The sequence below is a fragment of the Microtus oregoni genome, unplaced genomic scaffold (assembly GCF_018167655.1).
Source record: "Microtus oregoni isolate MIOR12 unplaced genomic scaffold, Mior012 000005F_ref0000423, whole genome shotgun sequence".
In the NCBI taxonomy this organism is placed as follows: domain Eukaryota; kingdom Metazoa; phylum Chordata; class Mammalia; order Rodentia; family Cricetidae; genus Microtus; species Microtus oregoni.
Genome location: NW_024543064.1, coordinates 42,437,024 through 42,451,266, shown reverse-complemented (window position 1 = coordinate 42,451,266; position 14,243 = coordinate 42,437,024). Strand labels below are relative to the sequence as shown.

Sequence of the window (14,243 nt, the reverse complement as noted above, 5' to 3'; positions counted from 1 at the left end):
CTGAAAGTCCAAGCTGCAGTATCCAAGGACTTTCCTCTGCTATGAAATCCCAACCCCAGGGAGCAGACAGCAGGCTCAGAAGGAAGTTGGCACCTCTGCTGGGCAGAGTGTGGATGCATCCTGAGACTGTGCTCCTGGGCTTCTGAAGACTGTGCCTTTGAAAGGGTGACACCTGATGGAGGAAGGTCATTGGTTAAATAAAAAGAAACTGCTTGGCCCTCATTGGTTAGAAGATAGGTGGGAGGAGTAAACAGAACAGAACGCTGGGAGGAAGAGGAAGTGAGCTCAGACTCCACAGCTCTCCTCTTGGGAGCAGATGCCTCAGAGAGATGCCATGCTCCTGGCTCCTGGGCAGACACACGCAATGAAGCTCCGACCCAGGATGGACATAGGCTAGAATCTTCCCGGTAAGCGCACGTAGGGGCGCTACACAGATGATTAGAAATGGGCTAAATTAATATGTGAGAATTAGCCTAGAAGAGGCTAGATAGAAATGGGCCAAGCAGTGATTAAATGAATACAGTTTGTGTGTTGTTATTTCGGGCATAAGCTAGCCAGGCAGCCGGGGTGCTGGGGATGCAGCTCCGCCGCCCCTATTACTACAGACACCCATATGCCTATTGAGCAGGGATTATTGTAGCCTAGGGCGAGATCTTCCCCAAGGCATCTACCAGTCTGCAAACCTCCCTATACCCTGCTAGTAGATTCCTCAGTCTACTTGGATGAGTCAGAATCCTATCCTGAGGTGTGGGCTGGGGTAGTAGCTGAAAAGCTGAGCAGAATTTAATTTGCTATTGGATGCTTTTGATTAAATCCCAAACCAACTCTAAACAGTCCTGATGTGGGAGGTGATGTATGCTGTGAATATATTTTATTGTCATTGGTTAATAAAGAAGGTGCTTTTGGGCCAATGGCTTAACAGAGTAAAGCCAGGCTGAAAGAGATATAGAGAAGGTAGAGTCAGGGAGAAGCCATGTAGCTGCCGCCAGAGATGGATGCACTGGAAGAGATGGACACGCCAGAGGAAATGGACGTGCCTGAGGAGATAGATGCACCGGAATCTTGCCAGTAAGCCACAGCCACATGGAGATATACAGATTAATAGAAATGGGTTAGTTTAAGATTATAAGAGGTAGCTAAAAGTACACTTAAGTTATTGGCCAAACAGTATTGCAAACAATATAGTTTCTGTGTGATTATTTTGAGTCAGGGTGGTTGGGAAACAAACAAGCAGCCTCTCCCAATACAGTCTCCCTCCCTTCCCCTTCTCCTCTTTCCCTCTTCCCTGTCCCCTCTCCTACTTCCTTCCCTTCCTCTCTCCACTCTGCAATGAAGATAAACAACACTGATAAGTTTGGACATGTCCTTGCCTCTGGTCAACAACATGAGTCATCTGTGTCATCTGGTAGCATTCTTCCGCTCTCAGGTCAAACTGTTTGTGTCCTTGGGACATCAGGAGCTCAGCTGGACAAGAGGAGCTATCACGGGAGACTGAACAAAGTGTTGAAGTCCATTACACTCAAAGCCATTCAGGATGCCAACTGCCCTCTCTCCCTCTCCACAACCAGTTCACTCCACCTGGGGTGGTCAGTTTGGGAGGGGAAGGGTCACAGATTTCTATCGGGGGCCTTGAGTACCAGCCTCAGTACCCACTCAGGGCCCAGAACTGGATGTCTATGGCAGGCGAGGATCTGAGGGTGAAACATTAACTCGAGTACATGACCTCTGCATCTTCTTTATTTTTCGTGCAAGGGGGGAAAATGAAGTGAAGGGGGCATGGAGGAGAGAAAGAATAGGAAGAGTAAGGGGGAAGAATAAGGACAAGAAAGAAAGAAAGAAAGAAAGAAAGAAAGAAAGAAAGAAGAATTAGCAAGGAGAAGAAGAAGAGTAAGGGCCAGTCTCCACAAGGTTTCTAGTTTTTACGACAGAGTTGGAAAATTCCACAGGCAAGGACAATGATAGTTATGCATATCAAAATCACAAAAAGGGGCAGGAAGAACCTGACAAAGCAGTACTCTGGAACAGGAAAGAGCCAGCATTCAAGGGGAAGCACCTAGCATTCCAAACCATTAGATAAAGTTACTAAACATCCCTGAGTCCTGGATTCACCCAGTCTCTTTTGTGATAACTAGCTTTGGGGATGCCCAGACTTGTTTGTTAGCAAAGGTGGGGCATGCTGTCTTCCTGATCAGTGCCTGCATTCTATAGAAATTTCTATGTGGTCTGTTAGCGGGTAATTTTGTGGGACTGACTCTATGTAAATTTGACTGTTAGAACAAAGAGTGCCTGCCATTGCTCCAAAGCCTCACGGTGTGGGGGAACGGAATAAGGTCACTCTGTCGCAGTGTAGAAGTCATACTGCTGAGGTGTTTTGGGAACGAATCCCATTTCAAAGGGGAGAATCATGGCTTCACAAGGTTTTTACAGATATGACAGTGACTTTTCCAACCAAAAGACAAATGTTCCCACAGCTCTGCAAAATGAGTTGCTCCGTGTGGACGTGGACGTATATACTTCCTGTGGGTCTGCCTGTTGGTCCATCAGCTGTGCATTCACTGTAGAGTCCTGTGGGCTCCAACAGATTTCCTGATCCTCCACCTAGAGCAGTGGTTCTCAATCTTTCTAGTGCTGAGACCCTTTAATACAGTTCCTCATCCTATGGTGACCCCAACCATAAAATTATTTTCATTCCTACTTCATAACTTCATAATTGCAATTTTGCTACTATTATGAATCATAATGTAAATATCCATGTTTTCCGACGGTCTTAGGAGATCCCTGAGAAAGGGTGGTTCAACCCCCAAAGGGGCCGTGAACCACAGGTTGAGAACTTTGGGCATGGTTGGATCTCACCAACTACAAGCCCCATCCTTGAAATGCATTCACCTGTTACTCCAGGACCAAGATGTATGTCACTCCTCTGGCTGTTTGTATGCTTCTGTGTTGATGATGTGGGCATCACATCTGGCCCCACGAGTCTCACGGAGGACTGTATCTCCAGTCGCTGCACCACCCTGCTCAGATGATACTGTGCAGCAATGTTGGATGAAAAAGTCAAAAGGCTCAGTGAAGCCTTCTCACTTACCAGAACGAGAAAACCAACTAACCTGCTCCGGGCTGCACAGCAAATCCACAATCAGTAGGAATGAGTGTGGCTCATCACCACTAACCCTTGTGTTGAAACTTGGTTGCCAAAATTGGTATTGGGACATGGAGCCTTCAAGAGGAATGACTGCTTCTCTTGCCACATTGGCCAGATCCTGGAAGAATGGGCAAATTTCCAGGAATCATGTGGGCTGTTCTTTGTTTGCCTTTTTCCTTTTCAGCCCACACCTGCTCCCCATTCTCTGTGTATTCCCCTCTGTGATACCACCTGCCAGGTTATGACGCCGTTGAGGTCTTCACCAGTGACAACCATCAGGTCTTGGAATCCCCTGCCTCGGGAACTTTGAGTTAAATAAATCTCTTTCCTTGTAAGTTACCTGGACTAGGCATTCTATTGCAGCCACAGAAAATGAACTAAGGGGCTAGAGAGATGGCTTAGAGGTTAATAGCACTGACTGCTCTTCCAGAGGTCCTGAGTTCAATTCCCGGCAACCTCATGGTGGCTCACAGTCATCTATAATGAGATCTTGTGCCCTCTTCTGGCATGCAAGCATACATGGAAGGAATGTTGTATACATAATAAATAAATAAATCTTTAAAAAAAAAGAAAATGAACTAATACAGGCATAGAGCTGGGATTCGAACTCAGGTCTGCCTGAACCCAGAGTCCTATGCATCATCCATTTTTATGCCTTCCCATAACCACATCCTTTACGTTAACCATCAATATTATCTCTGCCTTCACCAACCCCTCCACAGTGTGGCCACTGTCATCACCAACACTGCCAACCACTAGCAACCAGCACCACCATCTCTACCACCACCTTAGCTGTGGACCACCCTTAACTTTACCATCACCACGTCATCTACCATCACTACCATCGTCATAACCACAACCGTCAGCATTTCCCAAAGCAGCGAAGGCAACTGCACTGTGATCACCAACGACTCTAACTCCATCACCGTAAGTGTTACAGTTCGGATGAAAAGGTATCCAGGTAGCCGGGAGCCAGGGAATACTGCAAAGTCACACTGCACAACAAACCTCACACAAGAGATCTATGGGAGGAAGGAATCCAGGAGAGTCGCTGCCTCTGCCAGGGTGGAAAAGGACAGCTCCCAAACTAAGCAGGATGCAGGGCTTAGATAGAGTTTTTAGGGAAGGGAGTGGAGAATTTCAGGGTGGAGACTGGTGGGATTTCACACGCAAAGAGTGAGCTTTTTAGTCTACAGGGTGGAGGGAAGCAGGGTCCAGCAGTTAAGGAGTTTAGAATATTCTGTAGGTGGAACCTGGCAGTTAGAGGTCCCCGGGGGAGGGGCCTGGCCACTCATGTGGCTTGAGGCGCTTACAGTCACTACCATAGCTACCACCACCTCCTCTACCAACACCAACACAACCGCAATCAGCGTTACTCGGCTCGTCACTATCACCCCATGGACATCACCAACCATCAGCACATGCAGCAACTTCTCCCCAGCTGATGTCACTAATTGTCTACTACAACCTCAATTACCTGCACTACTACCCCGACCACAATTATCATCACCACTTCCCTTCCAGGGCCATCATTGCCAATGTGTCGCAAAATGTGTTCCGAGAACTTTAGAATACTGACGGAGCATTCCTTTCACTCCGTGGATGCCTGTTAATTGACAAACAGCTTTTCCTACAGAGAGTCCCCACTCTCCCACTGTGAATCCTCCAGTGGCTACTCTGTGACTCAGTGGCTGACACAGCCACAGAGCCCATGGGAAGCGTGGCTGGGATGATAACCTGGGATCCATGTCTGTGAGGGGTGCATCAAACAGCTGGGAACACGAGGTTCAGAACAAGCAGTGAGGCAAGGTGGGTCCTCACATCGCCCAAACAGTCTTACATTCTGAGTTCTGAAGTCTCGGGGACCAAGGTTCCACCTGCCTTTGCCTCTACATGGCTCCCAAACTCTGAGTCAGCTCCCTAACCCTTCATCTGTGCAATCAGCTGACAGTCCAATCTTTCAGGGCAGTGAAGGCGTAGGCACTGCATGGGGCCAGGCACAGTTACAAGACCGAGCTGTAGCAGGCTTTGGGCCACCACCCAGCTCCTGAATCATGACATGGAGACTTGTTATTAGTTTTGAATGCTCATCCTTAGCTTAGCTTATTTTAATCTATTTCTCTTTACGTTTTGCCTTGGGGCTTTTTACCTTTCTATCCTTCTGTATCTCTGACCTTCACTGCTTCTCCTGTGTGACTGGCCAGTGGCTGCCTGGCTTCTGGCCCCAGGTATGTCCCTCTATTTCTCTGTCATCCTCTCCATTCTTCTTCCCTTTTGTTCTTTTCAAGCCTAGATTGCTCCTCCTGTTTATTCTCTCTGACACCAGCCCTGCCTAGCCTCTGCCATCCCTCTCCTGCCTAGCTATTGGCCATTCAACGTTTTATTAGACCAATCGGATGCCTTAGACGAGCAAGGTGAACCAGCAACACATCTCTACATAACTGAACAACTGCAGTAAAACAAATGGAACATATCTTTACACCGTTAAAGTGATAGTCCCCAGCATAGACAAATGTTACCTAGTTAAAATAATTCTGCAACACTACGTCTGTACTACTAACTCTGCCTACCCAGAGTCCCACCAAGTACTTAGCGCCCTGGTCTCACCATGGTGTGGGAACAATTCCTGACCAGCATAACACAGTGACCAGGGCCCAAGGAAGGAGTGGCTCACCTGTCTGAAAGTTGGAACAGGGCAGGAGCTAGGGTCACAGGGCTTTTGCAGAGAAACTGCAGATGGGTCTTACTATGAAGAGCAGGCAGGGCTTCCCCCGGTTGGTGTGGACAGAGAGAAAAGGTGAATTGGTTTACTCTGTGCTGACTTCTGACTTCAACTCTAACGTGACTTCTACTTGCAGCATACCTAGCCGAGAGCTGAGTCCCCAAAGGCTAGGTGAGTGGATCCATGGGAGGTGATGCATTCACATAGCCTCATAGCCGGCTGCACTGGGGGTCTCTAAGAGCAGAAACAGCATTGCAATGGCTGCATCCTCAGCATCCTGGCGGAGACCAGGGCACAGGAAGGATGATTTGTTTGCACGCAGCACACCCCTTTGGCAGGCACAGGAGCAGAGGAGGTGAATGTTAGGGGTTTGTGGGCACCTTGTTGCCTGCTGGAAGGAGTAGAGAACCTGGCTGGGAGGCTAGGCTAGCCACATAGCTGCTGGGAGCCCTTTTGAGACCTCCCTGCCACTGGACATTGACTGGTTAGTGAGGCAAACGCTGTGATTTAGGCCTGGTACAGTCTCGGGGAACCTAATGGAGCCACTGAAGTCACTGCCATGACCTCCCCCAGTAGGTGTGTTCATCTGCACCCTGCTCACTGGTCCTCCAACTATCACACGGAGTCTAGTCAAAGCATCAGATCTGGTCTGTAGCTTTGAGGAAAGCTGTGAAGATAGGATCCGGCCTTGTCAGGTTTTGTTTGTAGCACTGGCTGTGAGCCCTGGGCTCCAGCTTTGGAGCTTCCCAGATGTGGGGAGGAATGCAGTAGAGGATGCTGTGTCAGCACTGGGGGAATCGGAAGTCACGAGGATGGGCTGCGTGTGTGCCCCACAGCAGGGAACTGCCCCTGGAGCATGCTACCCTTGGCTAGCCCAACTCAAGGGCATGCTGCGGCCTTGAAGGGAGAGCCCCACATTAGAAAGACCTCTAAGGTTAGGGGGAGCTGCTGTTTGATTTTGTGGGTGAGAGGGCCACTGACAGTTTCTAAGCAGCCGTGTGACATGAGAGGACACAGGACAGCAAGAAGCATCATGGGTGGTGGGAGGATCTGAGGATTGAAGTCAGACAGACCCAAAGACCTTTCCAAACAGGAGAGGGACCCAACTCTTTTCTCTGACACACCCCTCCCCGTCTAACAAGCCACTTCCCTAGGAAGCAAGACAGGAGTCTCCACTCCTCAGAAACAAAAGATGGAAAGCACCACGCTTCAAACCAGCGGGACTTTTCCCTGAGTTTCCTGAGCAATAAAGTGACTAACCAGATTTTGGAAGAGATAAAGGGTGCAGCAGCCTTCACCCCACTCGGCTTTCCCCATAACCCCAAGGGGCAGAGATGATCTGTCTGGGATCTAAGTCTGGTTTAGGATGACTCAAGGTCCCATAAGTAGCAAGTGGAAGAATAGGATTTGGACCCCAAACCATATGCTTATTCTCTACAGCTCAGTTAATTCTGGGGGCAGAGCTGAGATTTAATAGCCTGAACAGGATGGCAGTAAGCTTTCGGGGGATGGGGTGGGGTGGAAAGTGAGAAAGACAGGACGCTGTTTGAGGTGAGCTCCCAGGTCTAGGTCCTGGCTCTTGGTGTCACCTGCCCCTTACTGACTTCTGAATTTCTGACTGCTTTATTTTTCTTAAATTATTATTATTTTTTAAAATATGTATGGCTGTTTTGCCTGCATATATGTCTTTGTACCACACGCATGACTTGTGTCTCTGGAGGCCAGAAGAGGGCATCAGATCCCATGGAGCTGGAGTTGTAGCCATCAAGAGGATGCTGAGAATCATTCTAGGCTTTCCCAGAAGAGCTGCAAGTGCTCTTAGCCGTGAAGCCAGTTCCCGGGCCTCCTGAAGCCAGCTGTAATCCATCTTCGTCTCCCAGCCTGGGGCACAGCACCCCATCATCCCTTAGCAGACTCAAGCTGGATGTACTTACAGAGTTTTTGAGAACAAACGTTCTCACTTCTTCATCTCTGTCCCCCAGTACAGGGCCTGATACACAGGGCCGGGATTTGTGTGTCGATTGACTCACGGTGGTTACCAACTATCTCAGAAGCCCCCGTAAGTGAAGAACCTCCTCAGAGAAGCCTTTAGCCTTGGCTCACTCCTTATCTCTACTTCATTGAAGGTGACCTCCCATTTTTCTCATCTCCATGGACAATTTAATCTCCCTAAGTTACCACGCACCTCTTGTTCTTCTCATCTGGAACCTGATTAGAAGCTCAACTTAGTGTCCTTTTAACACATTGTGCCCTGGCAGCCACCCAACACCTCTGCCACCCGTTCCCTGCCTCTGGCACTGCCTCCAAGAGAGAAAGTGGAGAAACTTGCCTTAGATGTGGGAGGACAGAGGCTAGAGCCAAGTCCTGTTGGCTCCAAAGCCTGGACTTTTCATTCCTTGCCACCTCTAAGAAGCTAAATATGTGTGTTCCATTCAACCAGCAAATATTTAATAACAAGGCCCTTTTGCAGCCTAGCATGAAGGCTAATGTTTATAATGGCTTTGTGCCTTACACACACACACACACACACACACACACACACACACACACACACACTACAATGCTCCAAGCTCTTACTAATGGATGTTAGACTCATTCCAGTGACCTAGTGGCTGCCCTCCAGGAATTCAGAGCTGGAATGGATATTCTTTTTACTGTTAAATTGGCATATCATAAAGCATATTAGTCAAGGTCCAATCACATTAACAGAGAGAATGTGTGAGAGAGAAACTTGAGCTGAGTTGAGATTGTTAACTCCGTAGCTGGAAGGTCACAAAGAAAACAGTGGAGAAGACCCTCCACTCCCGAGGTCTACTTGGGGCTGGGAAGAAAGCAGAAGTCACAAAAGGCAAGCTCTGGAGGAGGGGCCCAGGGCATGGCAGCCAGTCCTTGTGAAGGGAGCTGTGTGCCTGGTGCTGGTGGCACTGAGGCTGGAGGAAGTCCTGCAAGCCCTTGGAAATCTGAAGCCTGGACCCACCCAGATGCTGCCAGTGAAGATGCTGGCACATGGAAGAAAAATGCTGGATGATACTCCCAGGGGAGGACACATGGAAGGAAGATGCTGGATGATACTCCCAGGGGAGGACACATGGAAGGAAGATGCTGGGTGACGCTCCCAGGGGAGGACACATGGAAGGAAGATGCTGGGTGACGCTCCCAGGGGAAGACACATGGAAGGAAGATGCTGGGTGACGCTCCCAGGGGAGGACACATGGAAGGAAGATGCTGGGTGACGCTCCCAGGGGAGGAGAACATATGGAAGTCCTCAGGAAGTAAACAGTAAGGAGTGTCTCATTCCTCATCAAACTAAAAGCTGAATACTCTCCCACCCCCTCTCCCTTCCTCCCCTTATCCCTCCCTCCCTCCCTCCCTCCCTCCCTCCCTCCCTCCCTCCCTCTGCCTTCTCTCTCTCTTGAGCATGTGTACAAATTCAATGTTGAGCTTGTGAGCAAAACAAAAAGAAAACAAAAACAACAACCAAAAAAACCGAGACTTGCACAGTCCTAACCTGTGATGCTGTGTTCAAGCTGCTATAGCAAAAACACCACACAGTGGGTGACTTATAAACCTCCTTCCCACAGTTCTGGAGGCTAGGAAGTCAAGGTAAAGGTGCTAGTGAATCTGCCTGCTTCCTGGCTTGCAATGGCTGCCTTCTCATGGGAAGGACCTTGCTTTCATTTGTACCTGCCAGTGTCTGGGTTAAGTTAGTACAGAGCCAAGCTTGGATGACATTTCCTATGACCAATGGTAGTGATGGTCCCAGCCTACCTGTCCATGGACAAGGCTCCCTCTTTGTGGCTCCCAGCTAAGTGTGACTGTCATTCATACTCATTTGACTGTCCCCAACACAAAGTCTAGAGAGCCAAGTGAGAACATCACAAGCCTCTAGGTAATATGACTGAGCCCTTTCCTGATCCCTTGGAAGATTTGTTTGGCTGAGGCTTACAGGTTCAGGTGTGAGCTAGCAGCTCTGCTCCTCAGCCAGAACCCTCTGCTGTCATGAAGACACTGGTGATAGCTGTCCAACATAATGACAGTCTAACTGGCTCACCTTCCATGTGGATGCTTTCTCCTTGTATGCTGCAGAAGCACAGGGGGATCCGCCCCAGCCACTCTGAGTCTCTTAGTCTTCTGCCAAGACTCTCCGGTGTCTTGACCTGGGTCGTGACCAGTTGATAGGATCAAAGACCCTCCTCCAGGGCCACCAGTTGCAAATGTGTCTGGGAGTGCATGGGACAGTACAGGGGTCATGGGAGCTCTCCAGTTTAGGGTTATTGTATTCCACAGATGCCCTGAGAGATCATCATATCTATCTCCCCTGTGAAGGGTCATGGAGGTGGGGTTACAAGCCTCCCTAGCTAAGTAGCTAAGGCAGTCTTTCTTTGAGTGTATGTGTGTGTGCACATGTGTGTGTGCACACACACACACACACATACACACACACACACCTCTAATTTGCTGAGAACTTTCCAGGCTTCACTTTGTTGGCAATCCCTGAAGCTCTATGATCTGAAGCCTCCTGGCCCCTGAGGCTGGGCCAGGATTGGCTTTGCCGTTAGCGGTCTCCATTCCCCCTTGGCTCCCTGTCAGACCTCCCAATTTCTCCTCCTGGGAGCTCTGTTCTGGGGCTCTCCTAATCTCCCCGAATAGGAATGATTGACCAAATTCAAACACAGACACAGATATACAGACACACACACACACACACACACACACACACACACTCCAAAACAAATGAAAACACCATTGATGTGGGATGTCCTTCTGTATGTGTGTTGCTTTTATTGGTGTGGCCAATGGCTTAGGAGAGTAAAGCCGGGTGAGTAATCCAAACAGAGATAGAGAGAGATATTAGGCAGAGTCAAAGAGATGCCATGTAGCCGCTGAAGGAGTAATATGCCACACCAGTAAGCCACAGCCTCGTGACAATACACAGATGAATAGAAATGGGTTAATTTAATAGTTAGAGATAGCCAGTAAGAAGCCTAAGACACTGGCTAAACAATTGTAACTGATAATAAAACTCAGAGTGATTATTTCATAAGCAGCTTCGGGAATAGGCGGGCAGAGAAAAACCAGTCCAGGGGGACCAGCAGGATGGAAAATACTTCAAGCTACACCCCACCTTTTTATATGGGAAAAACACTCCGGGGTCACAAAATTATAGTGTTGGCTTGCTTAAGGTCATTGGGCAGTGGTTCAGAGAAGGGACTGTACCTCAATGTCTCTAACCTCAGGGTCAGAAGTTACGCTGATTGAAACCAGCTCATCCCAGAACACAAGGCCAACAGCAGAGTCCCACGCAATGCCACAGTACTGGAAGGTCAGCACCAAGGCCACTTGTCTGAAAACCAGTTTCTCCTTGCCAGCCTGCACCTTACAGCCTCTGCCACAGTGACCAGTGGGCTTACCCTGGGGATGGGGTATCCAGCATCCAGAGGCCAGGGAGGGGGCCTGCAGCACTACAGCTAGACATATGGGCAGAAGCAGAGCAAGGTGAGAGACTCAAGAGTCAGACAGTGAAGGAGGCCCCAGGACACAGCACAGAGAGGGTGGGATTCAGGGAAGAGAGAGAGGGGGGCTCAGCCACCAGGTTGGAAGACTACGAAAGCCATTAGGTGTGGTCTCTCTGAAGTCACAGGTGATGTAGAACAGGCAGTTGAGAGCGAGCCCTGGGGCCAAAGGAAGAAAGCAAGGGGTAAAGGAATGGAGAAATGGGGGCCAAAGGCATGAGCAAGGTCCCCTCAGAGCCCCTCTAGAGACACAGGACACGGGGACAGGGCAGGTGGGATAGGAGGCAGGCACTGCTGTAGCAGGAGCTCCCCGTAGACAGGGTGATGGAGAAAGGGAAGGCCAACAGAAGCAGGAACTGTTGGCCAGTCCCATCTTGCTGTAGGAGCCACACCCAGACAGCAGAGAGCTCTGGTTTCCTTTAAAGAGTCTCCCCAGGGGCTGCACTCTTGTGTCGAGCCATTTATCATGTGAACTTCAATGGTCTAATTAAGATGTCTGTTCCCAAGGCATTCCTCAAGTCTGTCTCCCTAACCACGAGCTCAGCACTGTCACTGAGCGGGTGAGGGGGACCGGGCTGAGCTTTAGGGAAGGAACTGACTAGCTCAGCCTCAGCCTGTCTAATGAAGATAAGCAAGTCAGCTTGTTGTGAGCCTAGATGTACCCTAGAACAGAGAGGGTGACAGCTGCCCGGCCGTTACTGAATCATACCATTACTGAATCATACTCTTTGCATGGGGGAATTTGTGACACAAAAAATTCTTTAGCAATAAAAGGGTTGGGGTTTTTTTGTTTGTTTGTTTGTTTTAGGTCTGGAGAGACGGCTCAGCAGTTAAGGACACTTGTGCCTCTGGCAGAGGACAAGGTTTGGTTCCTTCCACCCTTTTGGTGGCTTACAACTAGCTGTAACTCCAGTTCCAGAGACTCTGACGCCCTCTTCTGTCCTCTGAAGGCACTGTCTGCATACGATGCACAAACAAGCATGCAGGCAAACGCCCACACAAATAAAATTTGATCACCTAAAAAACGTGAAAAAAGTTTTTTACTTTTTTTATTTAAAAAATTTATTTATGCCGGGCAGTGGTGGCGCACGCCTTTAATCCCAGCACTCGGGAGGCAGAGGCAGGCGAATCTCTGTGAGTTCAAGGCCAGCCTGGTCTACAAGAGCTAGTTCCAGGACAGGAACCAAAAGCTACGGAGAAACCCTATCTCAAAAAATCCAAAAAAAAAAAAATTTATTTATACAGTGTATTTTGATCATGCTTTTTCCCTCCCCTGATTCCTCCAAGATCCTCTCCACCTCCCTTCCCACCCAATTCCTTGACCTTACTCTCTTTTAAAAAAAAAAATAAACGAAAACCAAGAAACACACAAAAAGTAACCCAACAAAAACATAAACGAAAAGTAATCAGACAAAGCAAAATGAGACAAGCTTGTACCCAGCTATCTTAGTTAGGGTTTTTATTGCTGTGAAGAGACACCGTGACCATGGCAACTCTTATAAAGAAAACATTTAATTGGGGTGACTTGCTTACAGTTTCAGAGGTTCAGTCCATTATCCTCATGCAGCACGCAGGCAGATGTGGTGCTGGCTACATCTCGATCAGAAAGGAGCAGGAAGTTGATTGAGACATTCCATGGTATCCTGAGCATAGGAAACATTAAAGCCCACCCCCACAGTGACACCTTCCTTTGGCAAGGCCATACCCATTCCAACAAAGCCACACCTCCTAACAGAGCCACTCCCTATGCGCTCATGGGGGCCAATTATAGTCACACTATCACACCAATCACAACTGTGGAGTGTCTCACCTGTCCTCACTTCATGGCCACAGTGCTAAGATGAGGAGAGAGTTGGGAAGCAGTGTGAGAAAAGACTTTTATTAACTATTACTATCTAATAATCTCCAACTGTGCCAAATTGCCTACACCCAACGTTGGCAGCATAGCTCTGGCTACAAGACCAGGGCCAGGCTGCGTTTCTTTACTGTGAGCCAAAATTCAAACACCCTGACAGCCCCAGTTCCTGGTAGCCCACTGAACACACAGAGAGAGCAGCAAATGTTGTTGAAAGGATGGAAAGAAAGGCACAGGTGAAAGAGAGATTTAGTTTTGACATCATAACTTAAGAAAAGGTATATGGGAAAAGACTAAGCAGAGACTCCTTAGCCAGGAAGCAACAGTCACGTCCCATGTGCCTCTGCACATCTATAAACATTGCTCTAAGCACTGTGAGGCACAACGGTGACTATGTTAAAAGTCATTGATCTTGGCAAACCATGTCACATGGGAGAAGGGAAGGGGGAACAGAAAGCAGAGAACTAGCTGGGAACAAGGCTCCAAGCAAGGACCTTGGATTCCTTGGCCTCATCTTGTCTCCACAGATACTATGACAAGGAGATTTACTATCCCAGCTTGCTGATGAGGACATTCGGTCTTGTGGGCATGATACGCTGATAAGAGGGAGACTCGGAATTTGAGCCTACAACTTTCTAATGGTGAAATCTAAGCTCTTTTCATAACTTCATGATAAGCCAAGAACTAAAGATCAAGTGAATTAAAGAGGATCCGTTGGCCACATCTCCTTGGGAGTGGCAGGAAAACTAATGGGCACGAACATGAGCCTCAGACAAGCAAATCTGGATTGAATCTTCTGAACAATGACTAATGATGTGGCCGGGAGTGTGTTGCTACTTTCTCTAGGTCTCAATTTCCTCCTCTGTACAATGGGGATAATAGCAGTCACCCTCTCATCAGGTTGCTATGAACACAAAATGAATTAGTGTTTATAAAGCACTTAACAATGGGCCCGGTACTCAGCAAACACTCCACAGAGATCTGTTACCGCTACTGATTCTACACGTTCAG

At 48.5% G+C, this 14,243-nt stretch overlaps 1 long non-coding RNA gene across 2 annotated transcripts; it reads left to right on the top strand.

Annotated features, from left to right (window-relative positions):
• Window positions 1–346: 346 nt before the first annotated feature.
• On the top strand, window positions 347–12,388 carry LOC121448773. Of its 2 annotated transcripts, XR_005974388.1 has the most exons (4): window positions 347–407; window positions 3,865–4,069; window positions 11,102–11,360; window positions 12,186–12,388. It is a non-coding gene; the product is annotated as an uncharacterized LOC121448773 (long non-coding RNA). The 2 variants fall into 2 exon arrangements; XR_005974389.1 differs by lacking the exon at window positions 11,102–11,360.
• The last annotated feature ends 1,855 nt before the right edge of the window (window positions 12,389–14,243 follow it).